Below are 24,212 nucleotides of genomic sequence, written 5' to 3' on the forward strand. Positions count from 1 at the left end.
TTCTAGTAGTACATAAAACAACGAAAAGGCTTTTATAGCAAGATACGAACAGAATTTAATAAAGAAATATACGAGAGAGTTATTTGAGTTAATTTCAGCTTAAAATGATGCCATATAAGAGCAAAGAAAGAAAAGAACATAATTCTTAAAGGCCCATTCAGTGATTTGCTCATCCATAGTATCGTAAAAATAATCAAAATGCATATTTTTGTATCTTTGTTAGTGTCATAGATGAGCTAACATAGCCTGCCAGTGTTTAAGCTAAAGACAAAATTAGACATTTTACATGAATCAGTAATTTCTCTACTCATGTACAGAAATTAGCTACATATATTTGATTGAAAGTGGCTTTAACTTTGTCGATAGTGCTATTTTCGTTTCTTTTTTGTCAATTCTTTCATTTCAAAAATTCATACAATGACAACTTTAATGACTTATCCTTAAATTTTTATTCAATATACACAATTTGATTTTTTCTACACTTTTGCAAGGATCACTGAATGGGCCTTAAATTTAATATCTGAAGTTCGGAGCGATAGGCAATGAGGGGGAGAGAGCGAGGGAGATTGAAAGAGTTAGTGGAGGAGGAGGAGTGAGTGCGAGACGGAGAGAGTGAATAATATGGCCGAGAAGGAGAAGAAACACACGGAGAGAGACATGTGAAATGAAGAGAGAGGGGGGAGAGAATGAGAGAGAGACAAACAGAGGAAATTGAGAACGAGAGAGTAAATCATGCACAGCATGGATAAGACTTTGGCAAGATAATTACATTACGTGATTTGTAGGTTTTTATTGTGCTAATAGAAGTAGATTTTCGGATGTGAATTGGGAGTGTGTTCCAGATTCGAGAACGGAAACATCGAATGATTTGTCACTGAGGATTGGGGTTAATTCTAGAGGCATGTATGGAATCTAGTCTAGTAATGGTGATCATGGGAGATGGGATTTGTCTCAGGATATTAGCAAGTGGATGATGAAAAGACAAAAGGCAAAGAAAAGTAAAACACACAACTAATAAAGTTATTGATGATTCTACAATAGAAATACCTTATAGGATCAGCGAGCAGTTAAAGGCGCTATTAGTGATCCATGAAAAGCGGTATAAAGCGGTTTTTAGACATGGCTTAAAAGTAAAGAATAAGTAAATAAAGTTAAAAATAAGTCATTTTTCATAATTAACATAATTCAATTTGATTGGTTCATCACATATCGCAAGGAAAACTGGAAAGTGCATATCGGAGAAAAACGAGTTTGAAAAAATGCCGATTTGTAATACGGTTGTGTTGTTGTGCTTTTGCACTAATTTCGAATTTAATGTATGAAAACTGTTCGTAGGTGTTCAAAGCACCTTCTTGTACTTACTTCACAGCTTTCAAAAATGATTCCAAAGTTAAATGTCAGTATGTGAGAAACACCGTTAACATAGGAAAAAGTGTTTCACATAGTGGCATATCGTGACAAGATACGCCACTATGTGATGCGATTTTTTCCTATTTACGAAAAAGTGTATCGTATGATTTTAGCTTTTGGACTTGGCGTAACTGAAGAGGACACTATTTGAAACTTATATACCCAAAATTTCAAAAATGACCAAAATCACGATACGTCACTATGTGATGAATCCGACGAAATATGAAGCCCATTCAATCGCATGTAGCCTTATTCAAGTGTCCGAACGAACAGAATCCTCCATCATTTGTTACATTTTACCCTTGCTAGGTGGTGTTTGATCTTATCACTTGCAGGGTATAATTTTTGATGATTTTTTCTCGATTTTTAATTATTTAGTGACCCACAATGTTTTTAGTAGAGTACTTTCTGTATGCAATTAATACAAATTTATAACAAATCATGATGTGTAAATTTATAGTGACAAATAACGAATAAACTCGTACCTATAACGAGCTACTTTTTAAGCGAAACAATGAGGACGGCAAGACAATGACAAAACGGTTGTACACCACAGCAATTTGATAATAACATCACAAAGAGGTGGTCAATAGAATTCTGAGTTGTCGTTGTGAAACAATGAAGACAACCCTGAATATTTTAAGACACCAATGATTTCAATTGAGCTCCATCTACCCCAGGGAGACAGAATAGTATTTGCGCTTCAAATCACGTTGAATCACAAACCTTTTATAATCTTCAGTGCTCTTTCTATGTTCTAACTTGGTGTATGTTACCGATAAATACCAATGTTGATATACATGTGAAGCCCCTGCTATGAATTAGCTTTGATGTACAAGTTCTCACACTTTATTTTACTGATTTAAAAAACACAGGCAACGTGATACGCGCTAAACATTACTGACAAGTGTAAGGCTAAACTCCTGAATCACATCAATCGGGTATGGACCTCAACTAGCGCTCAAATAGACTCATCTTCTCCGGGCACAGTTCTTTAACCCAAATATGTTTTCTCAGTCGTATATAGAATGACCTTTGAATGTGTTTGGTGCAAAATATCATACTACACAATGTGAGGTAAATTAATGAGCTAGACATTCCAAAAAGAGAGTGAACGATGCTGATGGAAAAAGACGGATTGGACCATCGTACGTTTTACAACCATCGTTTTTTAACCAAAATCTGTAAATAAATTGCAGTTTCCCCTCGTTTTTATGACATTTTTCAACCAAAATAAATATAATTTAAGCCCCAAACAGCTGACATTACATACGTACAGCAATTTCCGTCATGCATACAGCAAATTCAAAAACAAAATCCAAAAACTGAAATCTAGGTCGGTCGAGATCGTAGATCAGGTTTTCCCGCATTAAGGACAAACCTACCGTGTTTCTTGACCGGTGATATACAGGGTGTAACAATAAAACTTGTACAATTTTGAAAATAGAATGACACAAGTATGCCGCTTATGTTGTGGTTTGATATTTATATGTCTATCAAGATAATTTCTTTAGCCACCAGGTAAGCTTTGTTTAAATAAAATCGACGGTATAAAAGTGAAGATATGGCCAATTATGTAACCTAGTTTTAAAACCGCTTGGGCCACTTTTGTCTAAACTGTTACAAAAGTGACTGAATAGAATTGGAACCATGGACGATGCTCTTATGATAGGTAGTTTTAAACAATGGGGTATTCGAAGTGGTAGAAATGATTACATAATAGAATATCTCCTTGAGTTTTTGAAAGTCACAACTAATCACTGACATAACAACCTCATTTACTAGAAATCGTTGGTGCAGCTCAACAACTTCAACCCCAATTCACGTTGGAAGAGCGCATTTTTATGGTTGTGACATTCGGTAGCACATGGAGTCAATCAGAAACCATAAGATTATTTATAGCTCATTTCCAAACTCATGTATTCCATCAAGGCATACAATTACATATAACTATGAGAAGTATGTAGGATTTGTTAACAGAAATGCTGGCAATAGTGATTGCCTCAGAACAGCTAGAAGCCAAGCTGAACTTAATTTCAAAATTGTATTGTTTTGTACTTATGGATGTAAAAACTGTTTTCAGTTTTACCAACGATATCTCAGGGATTACTTTATTTATATGATAATTTGAAAGAAATTTCCTGACTTCATTTATATATTTTAAAGAAAGATCATATTATCATTAAGTTCATGGTCATGTTCATTATATGAAGAAACACGACTTATAATTCTTTTGTGTCAGTTCTTTGATGTTTAATGCACGATAAGTATATCTAAGCGGTACAAACTTGATGTGCGCAAACATGGCAAAAGTGGCCCAACACGTTTTCTGGACGTTTTAATTAATCGGACATAACTTTTGAACCCAAGCTAGTAAAGAAACCAATTAAACGTCTTCTTTTAGCCAAGATATTACTGATTGTATTACATATAACATTTGTGCCATAACTATTTTAGTTTTTTTCTTTTTCCTGAGAAGTCAAAATCCAATTGTATAAATTTTATTGTTACACCCTGTATATTTTTTGTCATTGATCCAAAATATTTCATCCTTTCAAGGCTTGCTTTGGAAAGAAACCTTTGTAGCCAAATATAGTTTACACTATATACACCTGCTAGCAGTGATTACTTTCTTGGAGAACCGTTAGCTCGCACAATATTCTTTGTGTATACATGTTCAACACTTGATACGCAATATTTTCAACTTCGCATGTTTCTTCAGTTGTGTCATTTATCAAAACTATTTCATCCTTTGTAAGCCCGGGTTTGTAAGGATCCTTTGTAGGCACTCAACACTTACATTATACCCGCCAGCTGTGTTGATTTTCCCAATGAAGGGCTACCTCGTATACGGGTGATATTTTTAATAACAACTTACCTGCTACTTTGCGTATACACACATGCATATAGTTTCTTTGTCATGTCAATTTTGTATAAGAACTTTTATTTATTGTATATCCGCCATGTTTTAATCAACCTTTACCATTTAACGCGTTATTTTTATGCAATCATAATTATCTTCTTATTAAGGTGTTCTCACCCTGTCATCCATCAAAAATTATATCTTATAAAGCTGACTTCGCTTTATTTACTGACTTTTGATAGCCTTACTATTATATGTTATACCCACTATTCGCTTTGCTGATCTATATGAAGAGTCACCTTGTTTGCACCATTTGAACATAATCAATAAAGTAGTAATTATTTTAGTTATATAAATCTTTTTCGGCCAGTACTATCGCTATAGGTTGTTTCATTATTGAAATATTTTAAAGCTCAGTTAACTATTTTAATCCTAATACTAATCGTAGGCATGGTAGCCCCAAAACTAAGTCCAAACTTACAACTTTGATCTTTATCATTTTATTGCCAAGTATCTGGAGTGACGTTATATACGGTGAATATAATAGATGCGGGCAGTCAAATTGATAAAATCAAAGACTCATAAAAACAATGTACAATTAGAATCATGCCAATTACGCATAATGCATTACAGATGACTCATATCCATGTCATATGAGATTACAGGGAAGTATCAATGACCAAATAAACGTCATTTGATTGCATCTCTGTGCCCTAAGTTTACTACTACGTTTTTAATCACTTTTAAATATGATTGTTTAGCGCCATTATAATTACAGTAATTAGAGGTATATACAGTTAAAATTGAAGAAATCAAAATGCAGTCTATCATTATTTTACAGTGCTTCACCTCGTGTGCAATCAAATGGTCCAACACCGTGAACTTAGGGGCTGTGCAATAATTATGAGCCCTGGGGAAGGGTAAAATGGGGGGGGGTGGCAAGAAATTGTTGGCGAGTTGAAAGTGGGGCAAGCAATTTTTAGCCAACCGAGACATTTTTATAGTTTTATAGTATACTTGTCTATATATTTTGTACATAACTATTTAATATAAATCAAATGTTAATCAAATGTTGACGATATAATATATACAATATAATACTTCGAATTTAATACTAGTAAAACCCAAATCTGAGACAAATTATTAGTTTCATGATTTACATTTCTAATATGATACACGTCTGGATCTTCTTCTTTTTCAATTATTCAATTGAAAGTAGAAAACAGCCCATCGGGCAGAGATATTATCCCCATATTATTTTTCAAAACGTTATGAGCGCGATAGAAAAGTAGAACAATCCTAACTATGGTAAATTATTCACACGAGTAGCTCAATCTAATTTAACATTTAATAAGACGTTCAGAAGTCTTTTATTTTCTATTTGGCGACAGCGGATATGAACTTCGATTCAGATAACCTTCGAAATATTTGGAAACAATTAAATGTTGACTTTGAACTGGGAAGATCTATATACTAATGCTAGGAGTGTTAAACATTAAATAATACATTCTAATGTCTGGTGTGTTTTCTATGTTTGTTGGCGTCAGCGCCCCAAGTTAGATCATCGGTTGTTCATTATTATTGAGCCGTCCGACTGGCTGCTATCAAATCCGTCACCGTCGGGGAAAAGATAAATTAGCTCTATTTATTAGGGAGCTTCTTCATATGAACTAATGACTTTATCTGTCTAGTCTGAAACATAATCAAGTGTACATGATACAACTAAACACACTATATAATGAATTGGGAAGAATTGTTTCGCAAATAGCTAAAATAGTGTGTGGTTTATCATTCAAGGTGATTCTGGGTTAGCAAGAAACAAAGTTACATACCACACATTAATACATTGCCTCTAGTCTGGGGGAGGAGTGGTAGCGGTTGGAGGGGGTTGGGCTCAACTTTGTAAATTGGTAACAAATACATTAATTAAGCATACATATTGGCCAGGTCAATTTGATTTTGACTTATTTTTAATTTATTATATAACGTATGTATAGCACTTTCATTGCTGATATTAAAATAATGTAACTTTAATCTCATACATATCGAAATTCCCTTTGTTCTGATTTGCTTACGGGGAAATTATATTTTGCAATATAATACATATTATAACGTAGACAGTTACATGGTCCGTGAAATACACACTTCGTTATTATAAATTACATATGATCACAACGATACACTTGCATACGGTGTAAAGATATTACATAACAATTTACCTGTGTAAAGCATTACACGTATCTATTTCAGAAGGACTTCGGAATGACGTTGTTAAAGCGCTGTACCGAATAGATGTGTCATTCGTTTAATTTTTAAAGAATATTTGAGGCTGCAAGACCTACTTTAGTTGAAGCTATAAATTGTTAATAACATTGTGTTCCTTGGAGGCAATATGTGACGCGATAGAACAATATGAGATACTTGTCGCTAAACTTATATCTGAAACACGACCAAAAGAAAATTTGTATGTCACTGTTTTTTAGAAAATGGTGCATTTCTAATCTCTATTAGCCAAATACGAAAGGGAAGGATAAAAATAACATTGATTTAATTTGTTCATGCCATATATTGGTAGATCAGCTTGTTTGTATTTTAACAAATAAATTGACAATACCGAATTATAAATACGTGTGTGCCATTGACACGTGTCTGATGTATTGTTATTGCTTTGTAAAACGCTGAATACAGTATTCTACTTCGATCAGACGTATTTAACAATTTTCAATCGTCAATGTTAGTTCCTTGTATATTGCATTTCTTAACATTGAAATCAGACCGTAAAAAGGCAGTATCTGATATATGATGTATTTACAGATACTGCAATGTGACTATGGAAGGCACCTGTTTGACAGTATTTGACACATGTCTCTTTCAAGGGATACGATTAAGCAAGGTGACTTTTTAACATTGCTCATGTCTCATGAATACATCTTAAGGCAGTTTTCTGAAATTGAATTAAAGTATATTGACTGCACTACGTTTTAATCACGAAGATATAGGCAGTGATTATATGAAACAAAATTTTTTTAGGTGTTGATTGGGGCAATATTAGATATACTTGAATGAAAGCGTACTTCTAGCAAATAACAACATAGGTACTCCCTGCAGTAGAATGCATACTTGTAGCAATTAATAACACAAGTGCTATCCTCAGCAGAAAATACGTGTGCTGCAGTTAACAACTTACGTACTATCTTCAGTAGAAAGCCAACACTAGTAAGTGCTATCTTCATTAGAAAGCATACTTTCAGCAAATAGCAACATACGTCTTAACTGCTATCTTCACCAGAAAGCAAAAGTGTAACAAATAACTAGTACTATATATTTAATAGATTGCATAATTATGTGTACCAATTAAGAACATAAGTACTGCCTTCAGTAGTAATTAACAACATAAGAAAATTCCATGTTTATTAAATGAATTCAGCTTTAACGGGTTCGTTAACAGTATGTAAAATCCGATTGCAACTTAGATCTTCCATCAAGTCGATATTTTGACAGTTCCGGAATGTGATTTATTTATGATAACACACTTCGGGAATAATTTTGAATTACTAAATGGTTTGGAAATCACATTTAATAGAGATGCATTGTGACAACATCCTCGCAAATGAAACTCATAAAGTAAGCCGAGTTACCAATTGAAGAGCTCTGTTGCAAAATCCCTTACATCCACTTTTAGTTGAAATTGAGTTATTGACATGACATTATAGTGTGGGTAAAAATACACAAATCTTAGGGAATTTCCGGAAATCTGAACTTAAATTGAATATAAAATTTTAGGAAAATATTTTCTTGTTGTATAATAGTAGCCTTAAATGTTCTAACAAGATATTTTTTTATAGTGGACTTTTGAAAGTCCATTATTTGAAGAAACAGGGCTTTTTTGGTGTACACCAAAAAAGTTAATGTTTTTCAAACATACGTAATGCGTGTATATACTATAGTACCGCCTGTATTAAGCAGGTTCAATGTGTTAGAATTATCAGGGCAGTATTCATAATAATTATTGTTGATACCGCATGCGCTAAACACACGCGTGACATGATACACCTATCCAACTCGCATGCCGACGCACATACTGATAAAGTGTACTCGTAGGATATACGCGAGTGAATAAACATAAATACGCACTTCCTCGCCTGCGTACGCACATAATGCTGAATGCGTGACTTGCTGAACAGTATACGCAATGACATACGCGAGAGTATACACATACATACGCACCCCGCGAACCGCGCACGCATATAATAATTAACGTATCAGTTGCTGAACCTTGTACGCATATGACATAAACGAGTGCATACACACATACGCACAAACTTCCCATGCACATTCAACAGTGCATACACATACGCACAAACATCTCCAGCACATTCTACTTGTAACGTTTAAACGCCCAAAAACGCATTGCGCATTATACGCATACTATTCAGAATGCGAAACGTATGCGAACACAGTACGCGTATATGACAAACAAGTGTGCTTACGATCAAACATGCGTAGTACATAATTTGCCTCTCGTTATAAAAGGTCAGCAGACCTTGCTCGTCCTTCAACATGTTTGAGGGGAGTATGCCGATTTAATTTGGTTACGTAAGGTATCCTTTCAAAGCAAACACTATGGACCACAAGATCCTCGTCCAATGGCACAGTCCAATAACCTCAATTACATAAGCATAGTGTAAAATTTGACCTCAAGTTGCAGAGTATGAGTTTTTGTACACAAATCTTCAAAGGTCATTCAATGAATGTACACATGTATTGGGGTTAAGAACTGTTCCCCTGATAGATGAGCATGTTGTGGATCCTAGTGAAATGAACTAGAAATTGTTTCATTGTAAAAGTTCTAATGTTTTCTTCAGAGGCAGTTATATGCTTCGCTCTGCATCTGTGTGTTAAAACAGGCTACCATTGTAAAATATTATGAACGGAGAAAAACGTGCGCCTGGTTGTACATACCACACGAGCAAGACAGGCAAAACAATAATGTAACATTAATGTTTCACATTTCTGTTACCCCCCCATGTTTAAGCAAACACTTGACTAAACGTCATTTATTTTGAAAGTTGCTACTTGTTTATTAAGAATGCAAAAATTAATGAAGTGCTCAAACCTAAACATTTTCCTAACACCCAATCCCTCCCCCTTCCCCACAAATCAATGTTGGGTTCTACTAGGCTCCCGTGACCAAAAAGATTAGGATTCAAAATGGCAGAGTCCGAACATGGAGGCTGATCATAAGACCCAGATCAAATTTGTTACGGGGGAAGGGGGGGGTCGAATACGGTTCACGGTCCTCAAGTGGCCCACGACTAGTTTCCGTACTTTGCGTTTTGTAGCAGTTTTCCTTTCAGATGGTAATAATATTTAAAAAATAAGTAAAAAAATGATATTGATTCGAACAAGGGATCTCTAGAATAGTAGCCCAGCGGCTTACCGACTGTGCCACCAAGAAATTCGATATATATGCGCACACTTTTACAAAATACAAACTCAAGGTACGTGGTTATTGCATAATACGATTATACACTCGATTTACACTTGATTTACCCTCATAGAACTGCACACATCTGTCACGGTTGACCGGTTAATAGATAAAGAAACTAATAATATATATTTATTATTGTATGGTAAACCGTCTAGCAGCATGCATGTAAATCGTAATGGTTTACCGCCTAGTTTGCCACCAAGAAATATCAACTACCAGATAAGGCTCAAATGAAAATAAAGTGGACTATTTACAGTCCATTCGAAAAAAAATATTTTGTTTTCTTTAACTATTAAAACCAAAAGGAACTATTTGGGGGTCACTATGTTTGAAAAAAATCATTGTAATTAACGAAAGCTGTAGCTTCAGAAATGCTCAAAAACTTCATTTTCCCGGATTTAATTAAAAATTCATAATTAAAAAAGTAAAGGTGATAATTTAATTTAGTTATAATTTATTTATAATTCAGTGTAACACTATGTCAGGTGCTGATGATTGACCGCACTGTAAATATGGATCATTGGACGTTCGGAAAACTTAATGGATATTGCGATTTTGCAAGCATATTAAATTGTGGTGTTTCGTATTAGCTTCGTCGCATATAACATTAAATAAGTTATAGCACAAACGTTACAACAAATCTATTTCCCCGAGCCAGTTTGCCCATCTACTTTTGGGAAGTTGCTGATAGTATGATGTACTAGTTCACGATTTTCGATATTAAATCATATTGTAGTTGGGCCGATTTTTGTAGGTTGCAGTCAACTCAATAAAACCTTTCATATCCCAATATCGTCTCGGTCTGCTCTTTTGGTAGGCAAGCAATTGCCGCGAATCTATAGCACGCGTAGATACATTGACTCTTACCATATGCTTTCAAATGGTATCTTAGGTTGTAAGGTAATCCACAATGGCTACATTCTAATGGTCCTATATGGCAATACATAGAGCACTGAACGAAAAAAAACCGGATTTTTTAACCTTTCTTAAATTAAAGAGAGGTTATTTGTGAAGGCAGTCAAAACCTCTTGAGTTGGGATTGCAACAAGTTTGCAAAGAACACTTCGATAGGATTCAATAATTCCCAAGACTTCCTGCAATGAGATTAAGATAGAAGTATTACCTTTCATACGAATACTGCTGCAGTTTGAAAATGAAACGTCTAAGAATTTCTTACCCTTTTGTATCACCGTATTAAACTCGTATCAAAATGTCACGCATCGGTTTTGCAAAAGTATTACGTGTAACCTATTTCCCCAAATTCCACTTGAAGACATCCCAAACTTTAGGGAGATGGTTCATAACATGCGTAAAGAAGAAGAAAAGAAAAACTTCCACAAAAGAAAAACGTATTCAATATCATGAATGTCGTGTATAATTTGATGCTGACTTTTGTAATTCGTACAGTGAAATCCATAGCCCAAAAAATATCTAGCTAAAACCAGATATTGTTAAGCCCTTATTGTATTACCGATTTGTATCAAGTTCCACTTGAAGGCGTCCCTCGTTTTGGATTGGTGATTCTTGGAGAAGAGGAAGAGAAGAAACCGAATTCAATATCGTGAATTTCACATAGGATTTCAGTCTGACTTTTGTAGGTTATACATAGCTCCCATACTATTGCAATAAATCGGGCATATAAAACGTTTTAACCCATAGTTCACTTCACCTAGAGCAAGTTGAGTGAGAAGATCATACTAAGCATGATACATAGCCCATGGGTAAATCTATCCCGATCTTACTATGCCAGTCTATGCTTCCGTTTTCCGCCTAGTTTATCAGCCTTATAAGATTTCAGAATATGTATTAAGACTGATATAAATGTAGCTTTTGTGAGTGAGAAAAATGTGATAACATGGGTATACAATTGAAAATGAAACATAGCGTGCATGAATGGAATATATTTGACATTTTTATTGTGACAAATCAGGGGTTTATAATTGAAATTGAAAAGAGGTTTGCAAAGAAAACAATTTTGAAAGTGCCGCATCCGAGATCAGCAGGTGATAGATATGTGGCGAAGTGAATGAAATTTTGCGCACGGGGAAGATTTGTCTTTAAAGCGTTTTAAAATTGTGACACATATTTCTTATCAGTACGAGCTCACACGTTTAAAGAGCACAGATCAAAACGATTAAAACGATCAATATCCGAATCAAATATTCAACTTACCTGATTCATAATCATCTGATACGAAACTCTGTCCAACTTTAATCCGTTTCAATTCAGTTTGGAACCGCTACAAATACACGAATTGATGTGAGCCGGAATCAGATAAGTTCATATTTGATCCGGATTAAGGTAAGTTCGATCTAGACGAATTCAGATTACATGAGTTATATCAAGAACTTCTCAGCATCTTGTGAGCTTGTTAAATTAAAATAACATTATGTTAATCATATACTTGAACAATGTGGTTAAGTAATTTTGGATCCGACAGATGTTCTGCCATTGTAACTTATTCAAAAGTAAAATCAAAATGATTGCGATAGGTTAAGACTTTTGAGTTGTTTTTTGAAAATGTGATTATTCATACGGAAGTGCTGTGCTTGCTGCGCTTTGAGATAATGGATTTTTAATATGTTGTTTTAATAGTTTAACGCCTTAATGGCGACAAACGTTGTCCATCTAGAAATACATTTTATTTTGATCATTCGGAATTTTAATTATTTAAGTAGATCTTGACAGACTCAAGTTATTAGCATTTGTGTTTGATTCACAAAATGTGTCACAAAATGCATAAATGCGTAACAAAAAGCAACATTCTATACGCTACTATGCAGAAAGAAGGAGCCAAAACTGGAAACGATTTTTCTTTTATTTCATCTATATTTATTCAATCATGGTAATAGACTTGATTGTAAAACGTGAACAAGGAAAAACAGGTAGGAATTCTGACTCCAATTATAATGATATCTTGTTTGTTTGTTTGTTTGTTTTTAAAGGGTCAAACTGGAGCAAAATGCACTCCCCAGGATAAAAGCCTATGTCTTACATCAAACTGGGTGCAAATCGGAAAGACAAGAGAAAAATTATTGAAGGTCAAGGAGAAAGACGAAAAGAAGGCAACTCTCAGCAATCATTTCAGTAATTTTAAAGAAAAAGAGATCGAGTGAGAGAGACAGGAGAGAAGTAGATAGGGGAGAGATAGTGAAAAAAGTTAGGAGGGAGGGAGATAAATCTATCACACGAATACAAAGGTAATGCTGAAAGCGGTGAGATAACATTCTGTTCAAGAGCGCGGAAATAATGCATGTGCGAAAAAAGAAAATAAATAACGGGTTGCACAAAAGACTACATAGCCTAAAGTGAGAACAATCCTTGCATAATTGAATTCTCACTATTCACAATAAGGGCGCCGCCAACGGTTTGCGATGTAATCGTGATGTATCATTGGAAATACGAATATTACCATGCTATTACATAGGAACACGTGACAATATTTTTTAGTTTGTCAAAATAAAGGTGTTACACGCGAATCGATACTCAATAATACTTAATAATGATACCATGATACATCACGATTACATCGCAAACCGCTGGCGGCGCCCTTATTGTGAATAGCGAGAATTAAAGGAATGATATCTATCAGGTATTAAATAAGGGGTCTTCAACAAAATATATGCTTTCTAGTTAAATCCCAGTTAAAAAGGCAAAGACCGACAAAGTACATGAAACCTACGAAAAGGGTTTTATAGCAAGATACAAAAATAATTATGTTATAATTTTATGTTATAATTATGTTATAGTTTTAATTTAGTGACCCACTGACAATGTCTTTTAGTAGGGCACTTTCTGTGTGATGTTAGTACAGCGACTCGCAATTTTCAATTAATCCAAATCATGATGTGTAATTTCATAGTGGTTTTTCCATAGTGACAAATAACGAATAAACTCGTCCCTACATTGAGCTAGTTTTTAAGCGAAACAATGAGGGCGCCAAGACAATGACAAACCGGTTGTACACCACAGTAATTTGATAATAACATCACACAGATGTGGTCAATAGAAATCTAAGTTGTCGTTGTGAAACAATGAAGACAACTCTGAATATTTAAAGACACCAATGATTTCAATTGAGCTCCATCTACCCCAGTGAAGATAGAATAGTATTTGCGCTTCGCGCATATTCGTTGCCGCTCTTTTCTAACCACGTTGAATCACAAACAGTTTATAATCTTCAGTGCTCTTTCTATGTTCTACCTTGGTGTATGTTACCGATAAATACCATCGTTGATATACCTGTGAAGGCCCTGCTATGAATTAGCTTTGACGTACAAGTTCTCATACTTTCTTTTACTATTTTACCAAACACAGGCAATGTGATAAGCGCTAAACATTACTGACAAGTGTAAGGCTAAACTCCTCTGTCACATCTATCGGTTATGGACCTCAACTCAATCTCAAATAGACTCATCTTCTCCGGGCACAGTTCTTTACCCCAAATATGTTTGCTCAGTCGTAGAATGACGGTACAACATATCATACTACACGATGTGCGGTCAATTAGTGAGGTATAGACATACCACTTGCAAAAAAAAAAAGACGAGTTGGACCATAAAGTATTACAATTATTTGTCCCAAAGCCCCCCCCACCCCACTCACACCTGTCAATCATGAAGAAAACACGACTTTCTTCAGTTAATTGCGTTCAAAATCAGCCGGTTTTGTTTTGAAGGATCATATACTCACAAACATCACAAAAGGTCCGCTTTTTTGTAAAATTGTTGAAATGGGTTCACTTTTTAGCCCCCCCCAAAAAAAAAAAAATCCTGGGTATGTTTCTAATGTTGCACAGAGTGTTCAAATGTTCTAAGAATTCACAACATATAAGAACAGTGTTGCAATACAATATGATATGTAATGAGTAATGATTGTGAAATGCAAATTCGCCCGCGTCCTTTCGTCAGTCATGTATCCAAGTGGGACACTAATGAACTAATAACCAACCACTTTGTTCTGTTATTTTGTAACGGCGAACTTTGGTGAAACAAGAAGTTTGTCAATAAACAACTTCTATAGGTCTTAAGGCAGTTTATCAAGTCAAGGTCAAGATTATCATTTCAACGGACAGGTGACCGTTATAATCGACCATCAGGCAGGTGTAAACATGTAGGGATGTTCTTGCCCTGCGTTCATATTAGGTAAGGGGCTATTTGTACAGAAAAATAAAAGAATACGTTGCTATTATAAGCTTTGACGTTCAAGATTTCACACCTCAAACCCTCTATGATATTGACAGACATAAACATGAAATTTAACGTGATGAGTTACAAAAATGATCGCTTCTGACACCTGCACTTATATGCTAGCGCTGGACGGTTTCACCCTTCTTATAAATATGATAAAACTGATCGTGCATTTTCTTACATTAAAATTTAATTAGGAAATATGCGGAAGGAAGAACAGGAAAACATATTTTTCCTTTTGTTTGTTTCTTTATGTGTCCGTTTTCTTGGTTTCTTGATTTCCTTCCTTCGATGTGACGATAACGCACTGTAGAATTAGATTGTGTACGTAATCCTTTTATAAGCTAAGACGTAGTGGAACAGTGTCGAATGATCAACCTGTTCAGTTATATCGTGCTGTCTCATATGGAGCTATCAGATAGAACATTCATTCCCGGGACTTCATTCCTGCGTTTTGCTTTTAAATGATTCTGTAGTCGCTTAAATGTTTTCGATACTTCAAGGAGATCACAACGAGTGAAATACCCTTAAACCATTTTCCTTTTAGAAATACCGACAAAATATGAAAATACTGATGTCTTGGTACGTCTTTGATATCCCGTCCAAATCAAATTTTCACGGATTCCTTTAATACCGGGCACAAATAATTAACATTGTTCTCCCTTGACCAAACACTACCCCCCCGGTATGTCTAGTTAGTTCACTGCGGGGTTCTAGTTGCCACATTACCAAATATTCAAAATGACATGTGCGGGTGTAGTGTAGTTTGGAATTGGAATTGGTCATATTGACTGAGTGTCCCTTTAAGATTTTGGACATCTGAGTGTCCCTTTAAAATTTTGGAATTAATCTGTACATTTGTTGGATTTGCTGTGAGAATGATGAGAATTCCTCCTAACCTTGATGGTTGATGGTAAGTAGCAGTATACAATTGATATCACTAAAATAAGTGCAAAAGATGAATCTACGATTAGCCTAAGTCGTTTGAGTGTCAATACCAGCGTATGCGAATAAAAACCCTTACGTTTTACAACCATCGTTATTTTAACAAATGACTCTAGAAATTACCAAGATCTGTAAATAAATTGCAATTTTTCCTCGTTTTGATGGCAATTTTTCAGCCAGAATAAATCTAATTTAAGCCCCAAACAGCTGATAGTACATACGTACAGCAATTTACGTCATGCATACAGCAAATTCAAAAACAAAATCCAAAAACTGAAATCTGGATCGGTCGAGCACGTAGAACAAGTTTTACCCTCGCCTTAAGGATAAAGCTACCTTGTTTCTTGACCGGTGTTATATATTTTGTCATTGATCCAAAATATTTCATCCTTTCAAAGCTTGCTTTGGAAAAAACATTTGTAGCCAAATATTATTTACACTCTATACACCTGCTAGCAGTGATTACTTTCTTGGAGAACCGTTAGCTCGCACAATATTTGGTGTGCATACATGTTCAACACTTGATACGCAATATTTTCGACTTCGCATGTTTCTTCAGTTGTGTTATTTATCAAAACTATGTCATCCTTTGTAAGCCCGGTTTGTAAGTAATCTTTGTAGCCACTCATAACTTACATTATACCCGCTAGCTGTGTTGGTTTTCCCAATGAAGGGTTACCTCGTATGCGGATGATATTTTAATAACAACTTACCTGCTACTTTGCGTATACAAACATGCATATAGTTTCTTTGTCATGTCAATTTTATATAAGAACTTTCATTTACAGTATATCCGCCATTAAACCATAGTATCACAATGTGTCAATCAACTGTTACCATTTAACACGTTATTTGTATGCAAACATAATTATCTTCTTATTCAGTGGTTCTCACCCTGTCATCCATCAAAAATTATATTTTATAAATCTGACTTCGTTTGTATACTGATTTTTGATAGCGTTACATTATTTACGTTATATCCGTTAGCAGTATTCGCTTTCCTGGTCATGTCTATATGAAGAGTCACTTTGTTTGCACCATTTGAACATAATCTACAAAGTAGTAATTATTTTAGTTATATAAATCTTTTTGGGCCAGTACTTTCGCTTTTGCTTCATCAAATAGTCATCAAATGTTGACGAAATGTGTAAATTGGAAAATATGATACTTTAAAATGAATACTAGTAAAACCCAAGACTGAGTCAAATTATTAGTTTCATGATTTACATTTCTAATATGATACACGTCTGGCTCTTCTTCTTATCTTTCAATTATAGTTTAATAGAAAACAACCCCATCGGGCAGCGATATTATCCCCATATTATTTTTCAAAACGTTATGAGCGCGATAGAAAATTAGAACAATCCTAACTATGGTAAATTATTCACACGAGTAGCTCAATCTAATTTAACATTTAATAAGACGTTCAGAAGTCTTTTATTTTCTATTTGGCGACAGCGGATATGAACTTCGATTCAGATAACCTTCGAAATATTTGGAAACAATTAAATGTTGACTTTGAACTAGGAAGATCTATATACTAATGCTAGGAGTGTTAAACATTAAATAATACATTCTAATGTCTGGTGTGTTTTTATATGTTTGCTGGCGTCAGTACCCCAAGTTAGATCATCGGTTGTTCATTATTATCGAGCCGTCCGACTGGCTGCTATCAAATCCGTCACCGTCGGGGAAAGATAAATTAGCTCTATTTATTAGGGAGCTTCTTCATGTGAACTAATGACTTTATCTGTCTAGTCTGAAACATAATCAAGTGTACGTGATACAACTAAACACAATATATAATGAATTGGGAAGAATTGTTTGTAGTGTGTGGTTTATCGTTCAAGGTGATTCTGGGTTAGCAAGAAAAAAAGTTACATAACACACATTAATACATTGCCTCTAGTCTGGGGGAAGAGTGGTAGCGGTTGGAGGGGGTTGGGCTCAACTTTGTAAATTAGTAACAAATAATTAAGCATACATATTGGCCAGGTCAATTTGATTTTTGCTATTTTTTAATTTATCATATAACGTATCGTCGGACGCATCACATACTGGTCTATCTCGAAAAACACGCATTTCGAGAAAATCGCAATTGAAAATCTTCGTATTAAGTTTACTTTTCTATTATTTAATAAGACTATGGATTTTCATAAAAGTGGTTTTAAATTAAATCATATACTTAAAAGATTTATTTAAGTGGAATCTTGAATTATATTTACGTATGCAATATTGGTTAAAACTACACTAAAGTTGTAGTTCTGTATGTGAAATAGTTAATTTCCCTATATCGTATTTAAAGTGCATCACATACTGGTCTATCTTGTGGGCTATCTCGAGTTCGCGAACGGTGACGTGACTTTAGACGCATCACATACTGGTCTATCTCGAAGCTTATCGAGATAGACCAGTATGTAATGCACTTTAAATACGATATCGGGAAATGAACTATTTCACATACAGAACTACAACTTACGTGTAGTTTTAAGCAATATTGCATACGTAAATATAATTAAAGATTCCACTTAAATAAATCTGTTAAGTGTATGCTTTAATTTAAAACCACATTCATGAAAATCCATAATCTAATTATATTATAGAAAGGTAAACTTAATACGCAGATTTTCAATTGAGATTTTCTATAAATTCGTGTTTTTTCGAGATAGATCAGTATGTGAAAACCGTATTTTGTAAAAATCATATATAGTTCAAATTTAATATTTTATAACTAATTATTTAGGAAAAATTGAGGTCTGTAATTTGTTGAATTATAAGAACTTCGTAAAAAAGAACTATATACCAATTTTCTCAGAAAAGTCAAAAATTCAAGATAGACCAGTATGTGATGCACCCGACGGTATGTATAGCACTTTCATTGCTGATATTAAAATAAGGTAACTTTAATCTCATACATATCGAAATTCCCTTTATTCTGATTTGCTTACGGGGAAATTATATTTTGCAATATAATACATATTATAACGTAGGCAGCTACATGGTCCGTGAAATACACACTTCGTTTATATTATAAATTACATATGATCACAACGATACACTTGCATACGGTGTAAAGGTATTGCATAACAGTTTACCTGTGTAAAGCATTACACGTATCTGTTTCAGAGGGCCTTCGGAATGATGTTGTTAAAGCGCTACGCCGAGTAGATGTGTCATTCGTTTAATTTTAAAAGAATATTTGAAGCTGCAAGACCTACTTTAGTTGAAACTATAAATTGTTAATAACATTGCGTCCCTTGGAGGCAATATGTGAAGCGATAGAATATGAGATACTTGTCGCTAAACTTATTTGAAACACGACCAAAAGAAATACTGAACTTAAGTTGTGTTTCACTGTTTTTTAGAAAATGGTGCATTTCTAATCTCTATTAGCCAAATACGAAAGGGAAGAATAAAAATAACATTGTCCGACAAGTGTCTGATTTAATTTGTTCATGCCATATATTGGTAGATCAGCTTGTTTGTATTTTAACAAATTGACAATACCGAATTATAAATACGTGTGTGCCATTGACACGTGTCTGTTGTATTGTTATTGCTTTGTAAAACGCTGAATACAGTATTCTACTTCGATCAGACGTATTGAACAATGTTCAATCGTCAATGTTAGTTCCTTATAATTATACTGCATTTCTTTACATTGAAATCAGACTGATACAAAAGCACGTGCCTCCTAAGTAAAAAGGCAGTATCTGATATATGATGTATTTACAGATACTGCAATGTGACTATGGAAGGCACCTGTTTGACAGTATTTGACACATGTCTCTTTCAAGGGATACGATTAAGCAAGGTGACTTTTTAACATTGCTCATGTCTCGTGAATACATCTGAAGGCATTTTTCGTAAATTGAATTAAAGTATATTAACTGCACTGTGTTTAAATCCCAAGGATATAAGGCAGTGAATATATTATTTCTACGTGTTGTTTTGGTCAATGAATCGCGTTCAACTTGATTAAATAATGTTGTTTTAAAACTGTGCACAATCTTTGTATCAGATACCTCAACAGTGGTGTTGTTTTTTAACTATTTAATAATTGACATTATTATTTAATTCCAGAAACCCGAGACCAAAATAATCGTACAACACGGTCCTATCTTAAACATTACAAAATTCAATCAAAAGCATATACGTATACCGTACGGTGTATTATTAATAAACATCAGTACTCGGTAGAAAGTATACTTGTAGGCGTTATCAACATGGGTATTATCTTCATATCTTCACTTGTATTAAATACTAATAACATAATTACTGCAATTAAGGTTTAAACAGTCATTCAACACAAAAATAATTGAGACTAACTTGAATATTTCGACGTGAAGACACGCGTCCTCATCAGGAGACTCCAAAGATGCTGTGAAGGAGTTGAAATATTGAAATATTGCAGTTAGTCTCAATTATTTTTGTGTTGAATGACTGTTTAAACCTTAATTGATGTTTTAACTACCAATGAACGTATATGAACATTCGCTCGAACATAATTACTCCTACAATCTTATCAATAGAAATCATACGTAGTTGCTAGGGAGCTGAGCCAAGGAGTGCCATAATAAGTTATTCACTATTCACAGTCAAAATGTAAAAGAAAAACAAAAATTTTCAGTAGTCATCACTTTATGCATTAAGGGCTCAGATAGCGACGTTTTCATGTATTTTATAGCTACATACACTTAAAGTACTTATAATAATTATTTATACAATTTACTTCGAGGACTGTTAAATTTAAAAAAATATCAATTTTTATTCATTTGTCATCAAATTCGATATGTCAGGTGCCACAAAAATCACAAAAAGGTGAAACGTTTCTATCCGAGCCCTTGGAGGAGTTAATATTGAATATTGCCTATTAGCGGTTGTACAATAATTCACTGTAACCCAAAATAAATTTCCGAATCGCTCGCACATCCATTTCGACGTGTTCCACCCTTGGACAATTAATCCCCTGTAAAACGACAGTAGTGAATAAATTTCAAACCTTAAAATTGTCTAATGCGATCGCAGCCAACAGGAGGGTGGATGTGTGGGTGTATAATGTACGGATCTTGTTCAATCATCGGTATGATTATAATCCTATATAATAAACTGGCCTCAAAAAGAAACTTTTAATTTTTCACAAGGTCATATCTTAAAATCCTCTCCATAAAAAAGAACAAAAAATTCACACAGGATTACTTCAATACTCTACTCTAAACACATGTCAGTAACCAAGCAGTTGCCCAACTGACACAACAGTAAAATGCACTGACACGGAACAGCTTCCGGGACCACATTCACAGGCGAATGATTGGAACCCAACAAAAGAAATCTGTTGCGCTGTGAATGTTGGTCCAGGAAGGTGTTCCATGTCAGTGCATTTTGCTGTTGTGTCAGTTTGACAACTGCTTGGTTACTGACATGTGCTTAGAGTAGAGTATTGAAGTAATCCTGTGTGCAATTTGTGTTCATTTTTATGGAGAGGATTTTAAGATATGACCTTTCTTTTTGAGGCCAGTTTACTTTGATTCATACCATTTATAAGGACAAATTGAATTCAATAAATTGAAAATGTATACCAATATTTTGAAACTTGCAAAGAAATTCCCTGGCCTTCTAGTATTCTCCTAAGATACTTGTAATTATTGAACCATATAGAGTCTTGTCTACACATAATATAATAGAGTAATGAAACCATTGTAAATTAAAAATGACAAATTGTTTCATTATAAATTTAACACGTGCACGTACTAAATCATAAATTATTACTGGTATCACACATCGGAGTTCAACACCCGATTCAACAATTGATTAACTCTCAACATAATGGAGTTCAGATGCAAAACCGATACATCCGTTCTTATACCCCTGTCAAACCTCTCTGTGTTAAGGACATTGCGAAAGGCCCTTATATCGTTAACATACGATAAAATGCTCTAGTTGCAATTTCGTTAACCTACGATAACGCAATAACATAAACATCCCAAAAAAGTAACTAACCCCCCTTAAATAATGGCCATTATTCAAAAGGGGGCTATTGTATTACAAATTTGTAAAATGCGTTGGAAGCAGAATTTATTTCTGCGTCTTTTGACACCTCATTTGATACGATCACTCAGAAAACAATAAAACACCGGTCAATTTAATGTAGTGAGGTCCAGATTTGAAAGTTGCACTTGCATACAAATCTTTACAATACAAAAACGCTCAGATATCATTACACAGATTTCCTTCCATTATACTGAATACAAAATCAATACAATTTACTGCAACTTTCATATCTTGGGTTAAATTGATTTAAATGTACGCTGTGACGTCAATATTTAGTCAATTTCTACAAATAAGGTGTCAAAATGTGCAGAAATAAATTCTGCTTCCAACGCATTTTACAGATTTGTAATACAATCACCCGTTTTTGAATAATGGTCATTATTTAAGAGGGGTTAGTTACTTTTTTTGAGATGTTTAGTTCCTGATGTTTAACATACTACCCATATCCGTAAGCCCATATCCGTTAAGTTAATACACTGGTATTAAGGCATACACTCAAAACTACTATTTATGGAAAATGGTCTCTGCCCAAAATGTAAAACGCTACATTGTAATAGATATTGGCCTGATGGGAGTAATATATGGTATATTTATCTTAGTTATATTATGGTCAAAGTAGGGCAGGCATCAATTAAGGGTTGAATACCAGAGGCTTCTCTATGTATCAATTAATCCCTTAAGTAACACGCGTTGAACTAAAGGCAGTTTCTGTACGAATCAGTGGCCAATTTTGAGTTTAAGTACCCATGAGTCTATGTTGATTGTCATGAACCTGATGTAACCAAAGGATATATAATTACCATCAATATAACTGCCTCTGGTGCTACGATTTGGGGGAAGAACGAGTGGTTTTGATAGCTTTTGTAGGAGGAACATTTCATGATAAGGAGTGCAAGATGGTTGTATGTGCAATAGCTGCCATTGGTTGTGTACTTGTAATTATTACATGGTGGTACGGTGGCTGAAATGAATTCAGTTACTTGAGGAATATTTTCAAGAGCCAGTAAAGTTTGATAGGTTAACAACAGGGTCTTGTTGCTCTGTAAACACTTCCCTCCTTTCGGAAAAAAGGGGAAAAAACAATTAAAGCAATTTCTGGTTTGTCTTCAAAATGACCCGAGCTACATTATAAATGACACTCCATATTTCCTCCATATAGCCTATACCTTTTCACTGGTCCGCACAAAAGTTAAAGTTTGTGTCACTTGGGTGCTAAATAAGTGTTGGACGTCATTGGGCGAGGCTGCTTCAGTCCACATCTTCCAATCACAACATCCGAGATGCCTGCTCCAAGATCGAACACAAGTGACAAGTGCTTTTGGAAATCTGTGTTTATGAACTAACATAATGACCTGTGCGATTTGAATTAACCAAGCTTAAGGCAGCTATTGCATTTTCTACGACTTCGATTATACTTTCATGCATGACGAATCCAGCTTCTAGCTACATCAACCGGAAACAGGTTTTTTTTTTGGGTTTAAGCCCTAAATCGGTTTCAAACAAAACTCTCAATTTATCATGGCAACCCTTGCGTGCATTGCGATACGGAACTCCTTAACAAAACGTACACGTAGGCCAATTGTTGTCTCTGAAACAAGCATACATGAGAATGTGGGTCATTTGTGCTTTAAACTACCTCTTGTCAAAAAACCACAGTAATTTATAATAATGCATTACGTACAGTCATAAACCTGAGCTTCAACCACTGTGGCCCATGACACACCAAGTTAGTCAATTAGTCTACATTTTAAGCACACAAGCAAAAAAAGAATAAATGCCATTGTCATGGTTAATGAACGCGACGAACATGATATCTTACTTGTTTTCAGATTCAAGTTAGTTATTTCAAAGATTATAGCATTTAAAAAAATGAATGAAACATAAACAACAGTAAGTCAGCACACACCTTTAAGCAGGCTTCGTGAAAGTGGCACACTTATTTAAGTATTTAATAGGCTACTTCGTAAATGCTTGTATTACGCTTTAAATAGTGTAAATTCTAACGCTAGTCAACAATGGCGTATAATAGAACAATGGACTCAATTAATGTGTAGAGTTATAACCACCAGAAGGGGGATTTGGCATAATGCATATTAGGTCAATTCGTTATGGAAGAGGCAAGTGAATGTGGTGAGTGGAGGAGAGGGCATGATTCCACTATTGGACGTTATCATATGCATTGGATGAGCCAATCTAAATAGTCTCCTAGAATCGTCAGGCGTTATATAGACGGTATCCAATACCTGAACCAATTGTACAGAGG

The sequence above is a fragment of the Amphiura filiformis genome, chromosome 19, assembly GCF_039555335.1.
Source record: "Amphiura filiformis chromosome 19, Afil_fr2py, whole genome shotgun sequence".
In the NCBI taxonomy this organism is placed as follows: domain Eukaryota; kingdom Metazoa; phylum Echinodermata; class Ophiuroidea; order Amphilepidida; family Amphiuridae; genus Amphiura; species Amphiura filiformis.